Source organism: Tamandua tetradactyla, chromosome 4 (assembly GCF_023851605.1).
Source record: "Tamandua tetradactyla isolate mTamTet1 chromosome 4, mTamTet1.pri, whole genome shotgun sequence".
Classification (NCBI taxonomy): Eukaryota; Metazoa; Chordata; class Mammalia; order Pilosa; family Myrmecophagidae; genus Tamandua; species Tamandua tetradactyla.
Window position 1 is genome coordinate 152,218,355 of NC_135330.1, and position 19,543 is coordinate 152,237,897.

At 34.1% G+C, this 19,543-nt stretch overlaps 1 long non-coding RNA gene across 1 annotated transcript in view; it reads left to right on the top strand.

Moving 5' to 3' along the window:
- The first annotated feature begins 6,478 nt into the window (after nt 1-6,478).
- The window catches only part of LOC143679446 (uncharacterized), a 54,904-nt gene continuing 41,839 nt past the window's right edge, over nt 6,479-19,543 (top strand). Inside the window, exon 1 of the long non-coding RNA XR_013173770.1 lies at nt 6,479-6,582. This is a non-coding gene — a long non-coding RNA (uncharacterized LOC143679446). The remainder of the gene's footprint in view (nt 6,583-19,543) is intronic.

A 19,543-nucleotide genomic window follows, 5' to 3' on the forward strand; every position in this document is an offset into this window, starting at 1 on the left:
CTCTGCATACTTCTTGCTCTACTACTTTCCTGCACACCATCTCTCATTAATTAAGATTGTATCAGTTGCCCTACTGTCTTCTCGTCCTACACTGTCATCATTCTTGAATAAATATCTTTGTCCTCCACATTTTCAATGACCTGTCTTCCAACCCACTCAGCCACCTACTAACATATCCTGGTTGTTGTCATTGCTAATGATTGTTTCACTTACGAAGCTTCGATTTCAACACTCAACACTGTGGCTAAAAAAGAAGGAAACTGAAGGCTTATTTTAAAACTGTGTTCAATTATGTGAAAAGTTCTTTTCCTGAACCTAATAACTAATGTTTTGAAAATCTCCAATGGGATGGTTTAGGCACATTTTGGAAGGATCATTAAGAATTGCGATGATTTATAACCAAGGAAATGTAGGTTTCAACTCTAGATACTTTTATTATCGATTTTATTTAGTTTACTGCATGAAATCCTTTCCATTTAATGACTTTTCTAAGAAAACATCAGGTAGACTGTGATTGAAAGGATCATCAAGGCTGTTGCAGGTTGAGGAAAAATGAATGATAAGATAAACCATGCTAGACTTGAATGAATTATGTGCTTATGATGATATCCTAAGAAATAAAGAGAATATTTTAGCTCATTATAATAGGATTTTGTAATCATCACCAACTACAAACCTTAAAGGAACTACAGATAAAACATATAAAATTTATGGAATTCTTTTAAGAGAAGAAAATCAGTTGTGTTAAGAGACTGCAAGTATTCAGAAAATTATATCCATTTATAGATGATCAAAAATTCGCAGGTTCCTTTGCTTTATTCTTTGCATGCTTAAACCTTGGCTTTTATGTTAATTTATCAATTAGTCATTAAATTCAGAAACATTATTAAGTGTTACAGTGAAAATAAGTACGTAAGGTATTATTTTGAAGGGTGTTTATGCTCACATTATAAATTCATGAAAACAGGACCTATAGATTGAAATACTATTTCCTTATAACCATAGAAAACTAGATTGTTTTAATGAAAACTGGTAGGGTAAAACTTTACTAAGCCTCAAAAATGCTCTAAACAAAAACACATCTTTATATTATATATTTGAATTGATAGCCTGCAGCACAGTGATGATATGTTTCTGTCATTTAAGAAGTTAATATAAATGGCTCTGAAAGTCAGCATCATTTATTCATTACTTGCTATGATATTGTGTGTGGCCATCACTTATCATGTTGTAATTTCTAATATGTTATCTTAGGTTAAAATGAAAACACAAGTCAATAGCTTATATGGATTTTTATAACCATTAATATGTTTTGGCTTTACAGCACTGTGGTACAAAATAAGCCTTATTCCGTAAAATCAACATGGGTAAACATAAATGAAAATAAGTTTATATGCAGATTTTTATTCCTGTATTAGTTAGTTTTCTCTAGATAAACAGAATCAATAGGAAACTTCCATAAATATAAAATTTATAGAAGTGTCTCACATAACCGTGGGAACGTGGAGTCCAAAATCCACAGGGCACTCTATGAAGCTGATGATTCCAATGGAGGGTCTGGACGAACTCCACAGCAGAGGCTCAGTGGCTGAAGCAGGAAGAGACCTGTCTCTTCTGAATTTTCCTTAAAAGGTGTCCAGTGATTGGATTAAGCATCACTCATTGCAGAAGACACTCCCCTTGGCTGATTACAAATGGAATCAGCTGTGGATGCAGCTGATGTGATCATGATTTAATTCTATGAAATGTCCTCAAAGCAAAAGACAGGCCAGCACTTGCCCAACCAGACAAACAGGTAACACCACTTGGCCAAGTTGACACATGAACCTTACCATGACAATTCCCAATAATATGAAAATACTTTTAACTTAAAAAAAGGGTAAAGTATAATAAAAATTATATTAAGTATCCAAATTTAACATTACAAGTTCTGAATTAAGTGATAAATGTACAGCATAATATAAAGAGTACCACTAGATGATAAAGAAAAGAATGACTCCAGTTCTATCACTAAAACTTTTTAAATAAATATGAAGTATTCCTATTAAATACGTATTATGCATTGTCTGATAGTTTTCTAATTTTAATTTCTACCAGTCTCAAACAGCTAAAAATAGATGCCTTCTGAAAATGGTGGCATAATTTAAGGAGGTAATTTAAATATGCTGTTATAATTTTTTTTCTTTACAATTGGAAATAAACATTACTGAATATGAGTTTTGATGTTATTTTTCTGAAGTCCCATCAGATTAGTATTTGGAAATTGGTACTCATGTTCACTCAAATAGCAATTATGTCTCTAAATAGGTCCCTAACTGATTATACATCCATGATAAAACTTAAGAGAATATTTATCTATCTTCATAACCAAGTATAGACTAAGAGTTAATGGGTATGCCATATGCATGCATAAATGATGCTTTCATTCCTTGCATCTGTTCATATTAATAAAATAATTTTTAAATAGTGATTTTCATCTTTAAGAATGTTACAAATGCCAACTAATTAATTAATCCCTTAAGTGCTTAGTTGCATATGGGTAATTAAACACACTTTTGCAGGCAGTGCCTATAGAGATAAAATTAAAAGGAGAAATAATATTGAGCCTGATTTTCTAACAAATGGGTGGAGAGTGTGACTTCCACACATTTGGGGCAGAGTATCATTTCTTGGCACAATTCTGAAAATACCCTTTGCAGAGGAATATTGCCTCGATATTGAGAAAATTAATATCATTTTTCCCTATTTTGGAGAAATTCAAAGCACAATAGTTTATTAAAGTTTTTGAGATGGATATATAAACTGTTTGCTTTTGTGAAACCCAGAACTTATGGTCATTGAATCATCTTCTTTTTTTCATAATGTCCTGCTACATTCCTTAGAATAAATCTTATTTGGAAGAACTTTTGGAAATGACATTGATTATTTTATTTGATATCACAAGGGGGTGGAAGACATTTACAATCTATATTATTCTTTCTTGCAAATGGTTCTGAATACTACTTCAAGATAAATGTAAGGAAACTATTGTGCAATCAAAACAAAGATTAATTTCCTACTGTCACAGACCTATCAGTAGTGATTTACTAGTAAGCACTAAATCCTCTGATACCAGTGTTTCTAAATGGCATTGTGCACATTTTAGGTGAAACATTTATTCATATTTATCTCATCATATGCTGCAAGAGGTTTAACAATTTTAACCCTCTTCCGAACTTCTACCTCATTCTACTTGTTTATGTATTGCCAATTATTTTCCAATTAACATACGTCTTCAATAAGTCTATGATTCTATGCTCATATGTTATAATTTCATGGCCCTTTGTACAGTTTGATGCACAGATATTTATTCAACAAGTATTATTGAATGACTGCAACATAATCTTTACATAGTTTCTAGAGAACTGATGGCAGTACTGGCATTTTCTTGAGATCAGTGTCCAAAGGTGTAGCTGGCAAGGGCCAGGTCAAGACAATCTATGGCAAATGAGAGCTGTGTATTAGAAACTATGTCCTGGGTGGGCCACGGTGGCTCAGCAAGCAAGAATGCTCGCCTGCCATGCCAGAGGACACGAGTTTGATTCCCGGTGCCTACCCTTGTAAAAAAAAAAAAAGACAAAAAAAAAAAAAAAAAAAACTATGTCTTTCTTAACTTAGTCAACTTGGAAGAATAATTGTTTAATTGTCTTGATTGGAGAACCAATATATATGTATTATGAAATTTTAAAACAAAAACTGCAAAATGATAAAAATGCTTAGTAATAAAGATCTCAAATATGTTCTTTAATTTTATAGAAATGAAAAATAATCATGTAGACATTTATGCAAGTAAACAGATGGGACAGTTATTGGAGTATTAGAGCACATAGTGGGAACACAGGATATATGTTTCTGTGAGTGAGTGGATCGTCAATATGGAAAAGAATCATAGAAGTTTTAGCAAAGAAGCTGATAGTGTGAAAACATGGTATTTTCTTCTACAGGTATATTTTTTGTTTCCCTTTTTCACCGGCTGATTTACTCTGCCCTACTGATTTTTACTAAGGTTGACATTAAAGATAATCTGTGATATGTATTGTTCGGTTGTTTATTTTAATTCATAGGAAGTTATTTACTTCCCGTGTGCCTATATTATTACTGACAAAATCCTTAATTTTTTATCTGTGTACTTGAATACATGATACATTGTGGTTAAATTATCTGGATTAGCAATGATCATTTAGAAGATTATGCCTTTTTACCTGAATAGAATAACTAAAAAGAAAAGGCTATCTCTCCATGAAAATTCATTATATCAGCTTTCACTTTGAAACAATAGTTTATAGAAATTAAATTTGTTAAAATTTAATTATTCAAACTCATTAATAGCCCAAAGTTACCCTGAGAAGAGATTTTCAGTGAAGTGATCATAATGATTGGGGCCTTGGCACCTGATGAATTGGATTGCTATTTTAAGAGCAAAGTCAGACTTTCTGAAAGTTCTGAGATAGCAAAGCATATGAAGGGCCTTCTAATTTCATGATATGGCATTTTGGAAAAGACATTTAAAGATATAAAAAGCAAAGTTTGGAGAATAGAATACCACTTCATTTTTTGTCTCTTCTTTTTGAAATATGTAATTTAACTGAAAGTTATTAGATCAGTATGCTCTATTTTTGAGCACATTAATAAATATGGGTGTGTAGCTGTGGAACAAGATTAGAAACAGTCTTTTCTAAATCTGTTAGACTATACCAGAAACCTGGTATGATCTAGATATATGTTTTTTTTTTTTATAGAACGTTTTAAGCTAGATAAGACATTAAAATATAAATTCATATTTTCTCAAGTGTATCATTATAATACAAAGTGTGGCAAGGATCAGTGGGAAAGAAGTGGAGTTACAGTTTAATTTGATCTGGGAACTTTATGAACCTGTTTTATATCTGTCATTTTAAAGTAGCCTACTTTATGTCTAGTATTCTATAAGTATTGACAGCTTCATGCAACTTTTTATTCTTCCGTTTCCTCGTCAATAAATCAGGGTTAATAATAAAACCTATTCCACAGGATTGTTGTGATGATCATTTGAGATTATATGTGTAAATGCAGCTAAAGAATGTGGTTGTGTTTACATCTATTATATACCTCATAAAAGGTCATTCATTGTCTCTTAATCCATCCCTATGGGGGCAGACCTATTGTTGGGTGAGACATTCTGAATAGGTTGTTTCCAAGGAGATGTGACCCAGTCCACTCAAAATGGATCTTAGTCCTTTACTGGAGTACTTTAAAAGAGCTTACATACAGAGCACAGAAAGAAAATGCCCCAAGAGAAGCTCAGAGAGAAAGAAAGGCCAGAGCATTTTGGAGAGAAGGTCCAGCAGACATCACCATGTGCCTTCCCATGTGACAGAGGAACCCTGAATGGCCAACAGCCTTTCCTTAGGGAAGATATCTTCCTTTTGATGTCTTAACTTAAGGACATTTTCATGGCCTTAGAATTGTACATTTGTAATGTAGTAAATCCCCTTTGTAAAATATATAACATTTGTGGTATATTACATTCCAGCAGCTTTAGCAAATGGATAGAGTGGACTGTATTGTGTTCTTAATTGAACACTTAATATAATAATATTAAATAATATTTAAAAAATCAATGTTTACTAACAGTGTTGTGCATAACTACAATATAAAACACAAGGGGACATTTCACAATCTAAAATATTTTACATTTTATTATAGATATTCTATAGATGCTATAAATTCCAACATTGGCAATTCATTCCTTTGTGCTGAATAAATTATTCTTGTTAAAATGAAAAGGTTTTCTTTGTAAAAACAGGAAAATTCACTCACCATAATCTTGTGTGAATGTGTTATTTAATTTTTTTCCAATTGACGGTTACTTAGAACATGTTTGATTTTTTAGTTTAAAAGAAAAATTGAAACATTAATGAAGTAAAGAAGTACTCAATTGAAGTCTGCTATTTTGAAATATGTTGGTTACATGCCATCACTGCATAAGTGGGAAGGGACTACGAAAGAACAGAAACTATAAAGGGGGAAATCAAAAATGTTTCAGGTTCTACAAAGTGGGGAAAGAAAGGATATGGTTATTCCTAAAACCCATAAAATATATGTTTGAGATAAGAGTAACAAAGATCAAAGATGAAAGAGATTTTTGCTTCTCTATTCAATTATTTTTATTAGAGAAGCTGTGTGTTTACAGAAAGATCATGAATGCAATATAAAAAACCTTAAACCACTCTATTATTAACATGCTTCATTGGTGTGAAACATTTGTTATGATTGATGAAAGGACATTTATATAATTGCATTACTAACTACAGTCCATGCCTAACTTAGGATTTACTGTGTTGTGCGGTTTCATGGTTTTTAATTAAATTTTTATTCTAATACATTGTTGAGCTGAAAAATTTCTTTATATAGTTTTTTTTAACACACTTTTTTCATTATTATTATTTTTTTTAGGGAAGTCAGGAAAGAAGAAAAAGTGAAATGATGAAAGAGACAGAGAAAGAGAAAGGAAGAGAGAGGAAAGAAGGGAAAGAGGAGGGAGAGAAGAAGGGAGAGAGAAAGGTAATACTATCTGTCCCCCAAATCTTCATCCAGATCACACTAAAGCAAAATTTCAGAGGAAATTGCATTGACTTCCCATCTGGGAGCTGACCTCTTCTTGGTCTATTACCCAGAGCAGTTCACCTGAGCCTTGACATTGTCATCTTTATCTAAGTCATAATATCAAGATCATACAGTATCTACCCTATTGTGTCTGGTTTATTTCACTGCAGGTTATGTCCTCAAGGTTCACCCATGTTGTCATATGCCTCAAAACATCATTTCATCTCACTGCTGCATAATATTCCATTGAATACATATACCACATTTGTTTATCCATTTGTCTGGTGATAAGCATTGGGATTGCTTCCATCTTGTAGTGGTTGTAATTAGTGTTGCTATGAACATTGTTGTGAAAATGTCTGTTCGTGTCACTGCTCTCAGCTCTTCTGTGTCTCTGGGAATGTCATAGTCTTTCATTTTTGAAAGGAAGCCTCACCATAAATAAAACTCTGTGTTAAAAAATTGTTTTCTTTCAGCGCATTAAGTATTTCAATCCATTGCCTCCTTGTCTCCATTGTTTCTGATGAGAAATCCCTACTTATTCTAATTGATACTCCCTTGTACATAACACGTCATTTCCCTTTTGCTACTTTCAGAACTCTCTTCTTGTCCTTTGTATTCAACAGTTTAATTGGTATATGAAGGGGCATTTTTTTCTTCCAATTTATTCTGTCTGTCTATGGGTTTCTTAGATATGCATATTCACATTCTTTGCTAATTTGCAGAAATTTTTAGTCACTGCTTCTTTGAATATTTCTTCTGATTCTTTCTATTTTTCTTCTCTTTCTGGAATTCTCATGATGCTTATAATGGCATGCTTGATGGTGATCCAGGGGTCTTTAAGCTATTTTCACTTTTTATAATTATTTTTTCTTTCTGCTTCTCAGCCTGACTCACTTCAAATTGTCTTGTCGTTGAGTTCATTGATTCCTTCTTCCACCAGCTCCAATCTGCTGTTGAAACAATCCTGGGAGTTTTCAACCCCAGTATTTTGTTTGTTTTAACATTTTTTTATCTATTCAGATTTTCATATTGTCTACTCACAGAGTTTTCCCAATATTATTTAGTTCTTTCTCTGTATTTCCTTTGTTTCTTTGAGCATATTGAAGATCATTTTTAAAAAGTCTTTGTCTGTTTTTTTGGATTTTTATCTTCATCTGAATAGGGCATCATTTCTTTGTCTTGTAATCTTTTTTTGTACACTGATATTTTAATATTGAAAAATATTAACTCTAGGATTTAGTCTTTGAAATGTCTGCTTCTTGAGTTTGCAACCATTTGGTGATATGATATGAGTGTGAAGAACTAACAAAACCAAGAAAATCTAAGCAAAAAAATCTTTCCCTGTCTTTGCAAATTGGTTTTGCATTGACTAGTGCTCTCAATAGCTAGGCAATAGCTGTCTGCCTCAATTATTTCTTACAGTGTTTTTGTTGTCTGAAACTGCTTTTCCCTGGAGACCAAATTCTGAGAAGGGAAGCATGCCGGAGTGGACTTTGCTAGCTGGTACAAGGCTAGAAACCCAAGAAGGGAGTTCTGACTTTCTCTAAACTGCCCTAGAGAGGTGATGAATGATGGACTAGAAAGAGCGCTAAGAGGCTACCCAAAGTTGTGTCTTCTTGACTCAGTCCCTGCCCAGAAAATGCACCCTTCAACTGTCCTCTGCAGTTCTGATGGAGTATAATATCTTTTAAGTTTCCTCTGCCACCCTTTATTTGAGGCAGGTTGGAACGATAGATACTTTTAGAGCTGGGACCCCAGGTATCTGAAGTAGCTAATCAAAAGCAGCAATCTGTGATCAGTCTGCATATTGTCCCATCACCCCCAACTTCCAGATCTTGAGGAAGTGGATTTTTATGCCACTTCCTGGTACCAGCAACTTATGGTAGGGTCAGGACACTGCTTCTCCTTGCCATGAGTGTGCAGGATGGGCAACATTGCCCACCACGTGGAGAGAGCAATTTACTGATATCTAAAGTTTGCCAGCCTCTTCTTCCTGCTCTCTTCTGGATGTTGAACAATGTTCTACTAGACTCTGGAGTTTCAAAATAGTTGATTCACACAGTTTCTCCATGTTTAATACTGTTCTCATGGAGGGACTGATTCTTGGTGCTTCCTACTTCACCATCTTGCTACAATTCCTCCTTTCCGTTCATTTTTGTCTTAATTCTGAGTACTTAAGCTAAAAGAAAAATAAAACACATTTATGAAGAGGAATTTTGCACTGTGGTATGCATGAATTTGATGAAGGTAATATATACTCAAATATGAAAATAATCCTTTATATGGAAAAAGAACTTATTTAACCTTAAGTAGCACATGGACTCTCTATTTTGAACTAATGTTTTAGAATTAGATACCTATAACCATATTTACAGGCAAGACAACTTTATTTACACAATTTGAAAACTAGTAAAAATTATACTTTAGAATACATATCTTCCAGGTTGTACTGGCTTTGATTCTAACTTAGTAAAAGCTGTGTATTAGAGCTTTGGCACAATAAAAATCATAACATCAATGGCAATGTGCTGTGACCTCACTAGGGTCTATGTTAGGATTCAATAAAATTAACATTTAGAAATATATAAAAGGAACTTTATTTGTTGAAATAAAAAAATTATAGAAACTTTATATAATTTTAATATTCAAATCAAATGACCCAGGGATGGCATTTAATGTCTTTTCAACACTAAGCATGGCTAAAATTATCATTATATAATAAAACCCAAATTGATGTGATTAGAAATATTTAAGTTAGGTGACATGTAAATGTCATACTGTATTCTCTACATCCTAATAGAAATAATCAAACAGTCCATAGGAATTTTCTTTTCTACTTATCTTCTAGAAAATTAGAACCTAAAAAAAGGAAACAATAAAAGCTTTCTCAATTTGAATTGCTTACAGATCCCAACATTTTGCTAATTAATCTACCTTGTCCCTACCTCTGACACTTTGTCAGTTTTTCTGAGGCAATGGTTGCAAATGCTACTGAAAATTTAGTTCTGAAATTCTAATCTGATAAATTTACATAGCTGTTGATTGCAAATCAAGTCTCCTAAGAGGAGGAGGAGAAGGGGGCGGGATGGCAAACTAAGTGGCTAAAAACTTTTCTGGAGTCTTTGTTCCTGAAACAATTTTTTTAAATAGGAACCAGTCAATGGTAATTGCCGATTTGAACATATCTAATAATATGCATTTCATCAGTTTCGTTATTAAATTGTGGGATTATGATTGAACAGGGAGTCTGTCAGACAGAGAGAGAGTATTTTATGTAGTGTTCATTCCATACTTCTCCTGACAATGAGGATTGAAATAAAAGGTGAGTGCTGTCTTCATTACTCATAGTACAGGTAAAGCAGGATAAAATAAGACAACTGTAAGTTCTTGGTTTCCTTTTTAGCTCTGAAAAAGTTAACAGACAACTGCAAGTACTTTGCTTCTTATCTAACTCCAAAGGAACTAAAGCAGACCTGCAAACTTCAGCTGTAAACTTCCTGGGACAAAAATTTCCCTAAAGCCCCCAAAACTCCCCAAATCATTGCAACCTCCCCAAACCATAAAAGCTTGTAAAATTCTGGGCCCAAAGCAAACTCTTAGTTATAACTGGAAGCATAGAGTATTTAAGATTGTTAATCATTTGTCCGGAGACAAATTTTAGATATGTGACAACAAACCGCAATTCTGTTAGCTATCTCCTCCTACAACAAAGAAGACATCTAGTATTCAATGGTTACTATGGAAAACTGCTACCAACAGAACTTCCTATAAAACAAGCTGGTCCATTCCAGTCAATGAGTGTCCCTTCCTTGGGCACGCCTGTCTTAATTTCTCTAACACGTACTTTCTCCTTTCAATAAACTTATCTTTTAATAAACTTTACAACTTATGCCTACTGGTCCTCTCATCTTAAATTCTTTTAGTTTTGATATATCGAACCTGGATCAGGGCTCAGCTCGCACCATTGCCAGCCGGGCACCAGTTACACAAAGTTCGCTGATAAACTGTATTTCAGAGTGAGACAGGGACTTGAGCCAAAAATGAGGCAACCACATTTTCCCTGAACAGAAGAAAAACAGGGTCGTAACCTCTCCATTTGTCCCTGTAGAAGGAAAAATAAGGGCAAGGCAAAAACAAAAATGAATAAGCCCTCAGAAGACAAGCCCTGCTCAATCTTATTACCTTATAGAAAATGCAAGTTGTATCAGCCATGCCTGACACAGCCAGATCGACACAGCCAGGGAGGCTGGGTGGGGACTGCTTATTGCTTTCAAACTGTGTTTCTCCTCCAAAGTATGGGATAATGCCCAATAGATGCCACATCCAAAGAACAGGACAATTCCTTTTCTTTTTGCAGGAAACACTGGGGATAAGCAAGCAGAAGAAACATACTGTATAGCCAGAAGAGGCAAGATGAGATTTTTAAGCTATGCTTAGATTTTTCTTTTCTATTCTATTTTTTAGTTAAGAAGCAACATCCAAATCAAATGTAGATGATGGGAATTGTTTGAGTTAGTTGGGTGTTTTTGTTTTTTTGGGTTTTTTTTTGACAATTGAAACAAAACTATTATAATGGAGAAGTTAGGGTTTCAAGGATGATTTTCGTTGCTGAATCATTATATAGATATTCCTTTTTGCTTTCTAGTTTGCTGGAGCAGACAGAAAGAAATAACTGAATTTTTGAACTTTAATCCAACTGCCTTAATCTGATTGTATAGCCTTCATTTTGTGCGCTTGTGATTGTAAAGATCTCATGACTGACTCTCACTTGTTCCCATTTTATCTGGTGTTTTGACTTTGGAGTCTTGTGATCACTAAGGATAGCCCCTAACATTTATTAATGAGAGACTGGTCAGCCTAGAACTTATCCACCCCAATTCCGAAGTTATCTTGTTAACCAAAACTGGATATAATCAAAATAGACCTGCCTGCCATGCATAGTGCTTAGACCTTAACCTATGAGTCACCTATACTTCATTAGAATACTAAAAATCATACCTATCATATGAACACCACTATTGTCTTACATATACTCTGTGACTAAGCTTGTAATCAATCTGCACAGGCTGAATAATCAGATCATTTCTAATTACATCATCTGAAGCCATTGTGCTCATTATCCTAAAACCTGCCCTTCTCTTGATACTACACAACTATCGAATTACTGCTGTTGGAGAGAGAGATTTTTGGGCCATAGACTGTCTGCTCTCCTGCTCTGTGCCTAACAATAAACTCTTTCTCTCTGTGAAACCCCAGTGTCTCAGGAATTGGTGATTGAGCACATTGGGCAGAAAATCCACTGCCTTTGTCCAGTAAAGCTAAGACAATATTGTTCTAAATCATTTAATAAGAAAAGTCCATCTTATAGCTTAAAGTAAAGCATGTGTTATAACAAAGGTCTTTATATATAGTACAGAGTTAAAATCCTGTCAAATAGCATATTTAAAATATATTATTTCACAGCCTCCCATTCACAGCATGTTTGTGCAGGTAAGCCTGGCCAGAGTTAATAGCTGGTAATAATTTGAAAAAAAAAAAACAAAAACACCCTTTAGGAGAATAGACAAATGAAAGTCTGTTGGTTAAAATGCTTCAGTGGAATGCTCTACCCACATTAGATGAAGGAGGATTGCAGTGGAGACCTTGTATATGAATATTAGCAATAGGGTAGCTCAACAGGAATTAGCATACTGTTTTTTTACAAAGGATGAAAGGTTGACCTTAGGTAGTGCACATCCTTTTGAGGAGAAACATGGGAAGTAAGGTCACCATTTCTATGCAGTAAATGGGTAATGAGGTTTTCTTTGTGCATTCCCACAATGTGCAAGCAGAGAGACCTTGGAATCAGAAGACTTTAGATTTCAATCTTATCTTCCCCAATGTACAAGCTGTTTTGCTTTAGACAAGTTATCTAACTATTTTTAATATTAATAAGATAATTTGTAACACATGTGTTAGTTATGCCTAATGCTCAATTATTGACTTTATTTTTCATTAGCTGACTGATACAGACAGTTTATTTTCTGGGTCAAGATTTTATCATCTGAAAATTAGGATAATGCATATTCACCATACCAAATCATGTCTGATAAAAATCTCCCAAGGATACTGAAAATATAAAATGTGATAATATATGTAAAGTATCTCCATTATTGTGTGTTTTAACAAACAGTTCATCTCTAACCCCCTTAATTGTATTCTTTAAGACCACAATTTGGACAATATTAATGTCACATAACAAAAAGACAAATATTCTTACATATTGTGACATGGGAATGTGAAATTTTGCAATTGGGAAAACAATATGGCTCTATTCATGATCCAGAAATTACACTCCTATGTATAGACCCAAGGAAACTGAAAAATCACAAGAACTCGTACACAAATGCCTAGAGCAACTTTATGCATAATAGCCAAATGTGTAAATAACCCAAATGCCCATTAACTAATGAACAGATAAACAATACATGTTATATCCATCTAGTAGAATATCATTCAGCCATACAAAGTAATGAAATACAGATACTTCTACATGATGGCTGAACCTTGGAAATGTGTAAAAGTGAAAGAAGCCAGACACAAAAGACCACTTATAATATGGTTATATTTACTGTATATGAAATACCCAACATAGGAAAATATAAATCTTTAGAGACAGAAAGTAGATTACTGGTTGTCAGTGTCTAGGAGGAGGAGGAGGGATAGAATATAATATTAGTGACTCTGGGATTTCTTTTTAAGGTGAAAATATTCTGGAATTACATAATGGTGATGGTTACATAACCTTGTATATATAAAAAACAAAACAAAGCATTAAATTATATCTTTAAGGAATACATTTTATTCTCACCTGCCATGACGGAGACCCGGCTTCAATTTCTGGAATCTGCCCATGGAAAAAAAAAAGAGTACGTTTTATGATATATGAATTATACTTAAAAAAAATATATATATATATAAAGATGTATTCTCTTTCACCCCCACATACCTGCTTCTGTGAAATTGTTCAACAGAAATAAATGTCCCAGCAAACATATAATAATGATTATTTCAGACTATTTGTAATGGCAACATTAGTAACAATACAAATGACTGTCTGTAGGGGAATGTTGGAATATCTTCTGATAAAACAGCGAAGTTGTTGGTGTGATTACTTTTGTCCCAGGTACTAAGCTAAGCACTTTACATATAGCGTCTTAGTAATTAATCAAGTCATCCTTTTTTAAAAATTTTATCTATATTATTAGTATTTTTCTGATTCTATAGAAAAGGAAACTAATATTTAGGAGACAATAACTTTTCCCAAGTGGCACTGTTTGGATTCAGGAACTTTTCTCTATGTAACTCTGCAGGGAAGTCTAGCCTAACACATAGATATACTACACATATTTCCACTGCAATGACAGAATTTTTCAATTTAAGTTATGGGCTCTGTAGCAACAGCATTTAAGTTCATATCCCAAATCTGACCCATAATGTTTTTGTTATTAGGCAAAGTATTACTTTATTTGTTCCCATTTCCCAGCCAACAAAATGGGGAAAATTATATGTAAGTCAAAGGCTTTTTTGATAATTAAATGAGATAATGTATGTAAAGTTCCTAACACAAATTGGAACATGGCATACCCTAATCAACTTTGAGTCTTATTATTAAGTAGAAAATAAACAACTGCGAACATTATATATGGGATGATCCCATTTTTATTAAGAAGAAAGTTTTTGTGCATACTTGTCATTCAGAGGGAGATACACCTAAAGAGATGTCAACCCACTCCCATACAGTTGCCAGGGTCATCAGCAGAAGCATGACTCACACAACACTGCATGGAACAACAGTTTACTCACGTAAAGAAGGGGCAGAGCAAAGTCTGATTCACTAGTGGGCATCAATTCTCCATGGTCAGCCAGTCTCAGTCCTTGGTCAGTGCAGGAGAGTGTTCTATGCAAAGCACCTTGTTTATGTTTGCACACCATAGTGGAGGAACTCCATTGCCTCCCCAACAGGGACAGATACCACTGGGATGTGAGCTGGTGGATGCCCTCTAGAATCAGACTGTCTGCAGTGATAATTTTTATATAGATCAGAAATGTATTAGTTGTTCCCCATCTTCTAGAGGTTTGTGCTTTATCTCTCCAGGCCAACAAGCTTGGACCTGAGCACAGGATGTATTTGTGATGTGATCCCAGGGAATGGCTATAGGTTTCAGTAGGTCTGCCCCCTACTACAATATGCATGGCTATTTTATACACATCAAGAAAAGTGTAGAAAGATGCATATAGGATTGAAGAGTGGAGAGGTAGATTGGAGACTTTCTCTTCTGTACACATCTGAATGGCTTATTTCAATTCAGTAAACAGGTATGGCTTTTGTAGTTTGGAAGGAAAAGGCTTTAAAATATTTAAGCATTTTTTAAAGATCAAAGAAAAGGAAGCAAATAGCAACAATAAAAGTAAGCATCCAGGAAGAATTATGTTATGTGAATTTGGAGGAAAAATTGTTCACAGTTGCACCATAACTTACAGTGAAATGCAAGGAACAGGAAGGACATTTCTGGCTTGGTATTAATACTGGACAGAAAAGTAGAGAAATAGTGGAAATATCAATGAAACAGTGAACTAAACAATTCCCTCGAGGCCTGTATTTCGAAATATCATCTCATTTTTGCAAACAATTTACTTGAGTGCCTTAGAGAATCTTACTAGACATAACAATCATTAAAGTGAAACTTACAGCCAGAGTGCCTACTTATTGTCTAGATGAGAGCATTCAATATGCTAATTAAATTTCTTCAGCTAATATGTTGATTATTGGGTGAACTTCATGACATTTATTATGCTGAGATTTGTTCAAACTTTCTGCAAGTTTCCCTTAATTAACTGGGTAATATTTCTAAGAAATAATATTACTTCCCATAAGTTTGAAGGTAGATAATTTCTTCCTTTAGCCCATATCTGAAAACTAATTCCTGGTGAAAAGTCTTACTAAAAGTCATACAGCAAATTGATAGCAAAGCTACAAATAGAACCTAGTAATTCTTATTTTCAGGTCCAGAATTTAATCATTGAACCAGATGAGTTGCCACTTTCTGTGACTGATCACCCTTAGCATTTAATCCTTCTTCCAAGATTCCCATTTACTGAGATGACATAATTCACAATTTCTGCATGGTTCACATGACAGACAAAAGCATGTGTGGGATTAATTTGCTGAGGATGACAAAAATTAGAAAACTGAAATGGTTTGACAGAATAAACACAAAATGTGTTCGATATTTTAGAATGGAATGCTGCCAAGAAAATTACGAAGGTGTGCAGTGTGTCATTGCAATAATCCTGTGGCTTTGCTTACTCTATCAACTGGACATGATACTTGGAAAATAGAAGGCATTATTAGAGATGCTGATGCATAATGACATATTCAAACTCAGAGAATACATTTCCACCAGCTTGAGCACAAAACACTCTCAAACCTGCAAAGGGTAAGCATTCTACATACTGAAATTGGTATCTTAGACCTCATGGAATGGCACAGAATGTGTAACAGCTAAAGTAGCATAATTCGTAACTGTCACTGTGAATCCCAGGGTGTCCTTTATATTCTAAAGATAGTAGGTACACTTTATTTCTTGAGGATAGAGATGGCTGTTGCTTCTTATCCACAAGCCCAGGACTTGATATCATTAATTGCTTTTAATAAATTTAACAAGGGGAAGCAACATAAAATGCTATTAAAAAACAGTGCTTTGCAATTTGAGTGATGATTTCTTATTTGTAATAGAGGCGAGTAAAGATAGAAACAGCTCTTTTTATCTTTTAACTTTTTAATTTTTTCTTCTGCATTCACCCATCTCACTTAATAGCTCAGAAAATTAAAATTCTCTCCTGAATATCCTCAGACAACTGTGTCTGATTAAATCTCTGGTGAATTGAAATTGGAGGAGATCCAGTATCAAGTCTATATTAAACCACATCTTACTTATTTTTTCAGATACAGCTTCATAATGTTGTGTGTGCGTATCTGTGCATGCTTTTTTCCAATTTTTCCTACAGTGATTTTGCCTGGGAGATGAAATGTAAGTAAGGAGATAGCAGTGGCAGACTCTTAAAGACACAGATCTATCATATGGATTGGAAATAGCTTACCAGGAAATGCTCTCTTGTGAGGGTTGATTGTTAAATCTCAGATCAGCTTACTATGGTATTAGATGTGCAAAAAGCCACTTGGGCATAAGTCTTTGTAAAGTCTGCTTTCTGAAACAGATACCGTGTAACTGGTCTTCCCAAAGTGTGTAGCATATTTGTGGCTGCAATGGATCTGAACTATCAATAGTTATCCTTAAAAATATTGAAAATGTATCCTTGTTGCAGAACCTTGTGAAAAATAATGATTGAAATCACAAGATCCCATGGAGGGTTTTGAGAGGGTGGGGAGGGAGACAGAGAGACAGAGAAATGCTTATATATATATATATATATATATATATATATATATATATATACAATTCTAAAGTAATTTTTAAAATATTATGTAAATTTCCACTTAAAAAGGAATTCCTGAAACTCTTAGCTAAATGTATCTCATGACTTCAGGAAATGTCTCTGAGCCTGTCTCAATCATTTTATTCTTTTAAATCTTTGCCCTGCATCATTTGAAGCTACCCATGGAAGTCTCAGGCTGTTTCAAATCCTACCCATCCCTGCCTTTCAGTTGACACCCTTTCTCTTTTTTGGCTGTTTGTTGTATTGTTTCTCTTGAATGCCTACCACATTCCAGGTTCTGCTTTCAGTCCTTCATATATGGCATTTCACAAGATCCTGTCCTCAGAGGGCCTTCTGGGTGTTGGAGACACAAATGATACAACTGATTTGCACTTCATAGACAAATTAAGTTTGTGATCCTATGCATATCAAAATGGTGAAGAGAAGTAGGCAGTTTGACAAATGACTTTGGAGTTCAGGGAAATGGACAGGACTGCAGAACTAATGTCAGAGCCAAGCTGTGGAGTCCCACATTTATAGGGAAGGAAGGAAAAGAACCAGCAAAGGTGATTGTATTAAGAGGCAGTGGGGAAGTAGAGTCCCACCCACCAAGTAAAGTATGTGTCGTAGGAAAATAGGCATGAGCAGTGCCAAATGTTGCTGAAATGCAGTAAATTGAGGATGTAGAATCGACCATTGGATATGGCTTAGTGGGGGGGGGGTATAAATTTGATAAGAAGAGTTTCACTGGATAATTGAGGATAAAAGTTCAGCTATTGTGAATGAAAGAATGAAAAGGAAAAGGCGGAGGAGAAAAGTATAGAACATTGTCTTATTTAGTTCTGTGATAAAAAAGGAAAAAGAAATAGAAAGATAATCAAGGAGGTATTTGGGATCAAGACTTTAAAAAAAAATCTGTATGCTATTTTTAAGCACTATAAGCAAACATAAAATTGAGCTTAATAAATGTCTGGCTCTCAGGGAAATGTGTATATATGCAACTTTAATTGCATCGCTCATATTAATGCCTGGTAAACATAAGATGATTAGTTTTGGTGGATCTAGTTTTTGAGTTTTGGATTATGCTTTTCTTGGTCTTGCATAATTTTTAGGTATTTGGCAGATAATGTGGAAAATGAAGAAAAGCAACTAATCATGAAAATTTGAAAGATCTTATTTCCAGTTTACTTTCAGTTTTATAATAAATAATTCAGTATATACAGGGTTACAATTATATGTATAGTCACCTATCATGCATTTCATTAAGTGTGTCATGAATTCCTTTCCATTACCAATATGGTTGTAAGATCTGGTAAAGTGTTTTTATATTATTTCCTTAGTTTTGTATTCCAGAATAATAATTAAAAAAAAAAAAAACTTAGGAAATAAAAGGAGGTGCAAACTTCAGGGTCCTTACTAGGTAGAAAAAGAAAAGAATACAGGTGAAAGATTATATGTAAATGCCTTTATTTATTTATTTTGTTTGTTTGTTTTTTGTTTTTGCATAGACAGGCACCGGGAAATGAAGCCGGGTATCTGGCATAGCAGGCAAGAACTCTGCCTGCTGAGCCACAGTGGCCTGCCCGTAAATGCCTTTATTTAATTTCACATTTATTTTATCATAATTGTGTTGCTATGGCTTTTAAGCTGAGATACATACACAACGGTTTATAATTTTGTACATAAGTCTATAATTTTATATGTTTTACTTCATATAAATGTATGTGTGGATACATAATTTTTTTGCCTCATAAAGTAGAGAGGTATAGATTTTTAAATCTTTGTCATCATCTTCTCATAATCTATCAAAGCAATGAGGAAAAATGGACTGGTTTTCTTGTGATAATGATAATATTGATCATTGTACCTTTCACATGAGACCTTAGCTTTTGTCTGATAAGTTCATTCCTGAAGTATTTTTTCTGTAAAGTTAGTTATTGCTTTATATGGACATCCACATAATATTTCAAGGGGAAGCATTCACTAAGTTGTATTCGAAATGAATCTGCCTCTGTGTGTTTCTGAGTGATTTCCAGGAAATCTTGAATTTGATGTGCAACCGAGATTGTTCAGCGTGATAACTCTTAAAGGACCTTTCTTTGGATGTTTTTGGTGATACTACAGTTTTTGTGAGGAAATCATGATTCCTGACCTAGCAATATCAATATCTCCTGGGAACTTGTTAGATATGCAAAATCTTTGGCTCCACCCCAGACTTACGGAATTAGAAACTCATAGGAAGAAGTTCAGGAATTTCTGTTTTAACAAGCCCTTCAGGGCACTGTGACACTTGCTAAATTTTGAGATCCTCAAGCACAGCAAACCCTAGTATAATGAAATTAATTGACTGGAGTTAAAAACTAAAAAGCTGTTTTCAAAAAGGCAAACATCATTAAGATGTACCTTTCCCCTCTTTCTGTATGAAATTTTCATACTT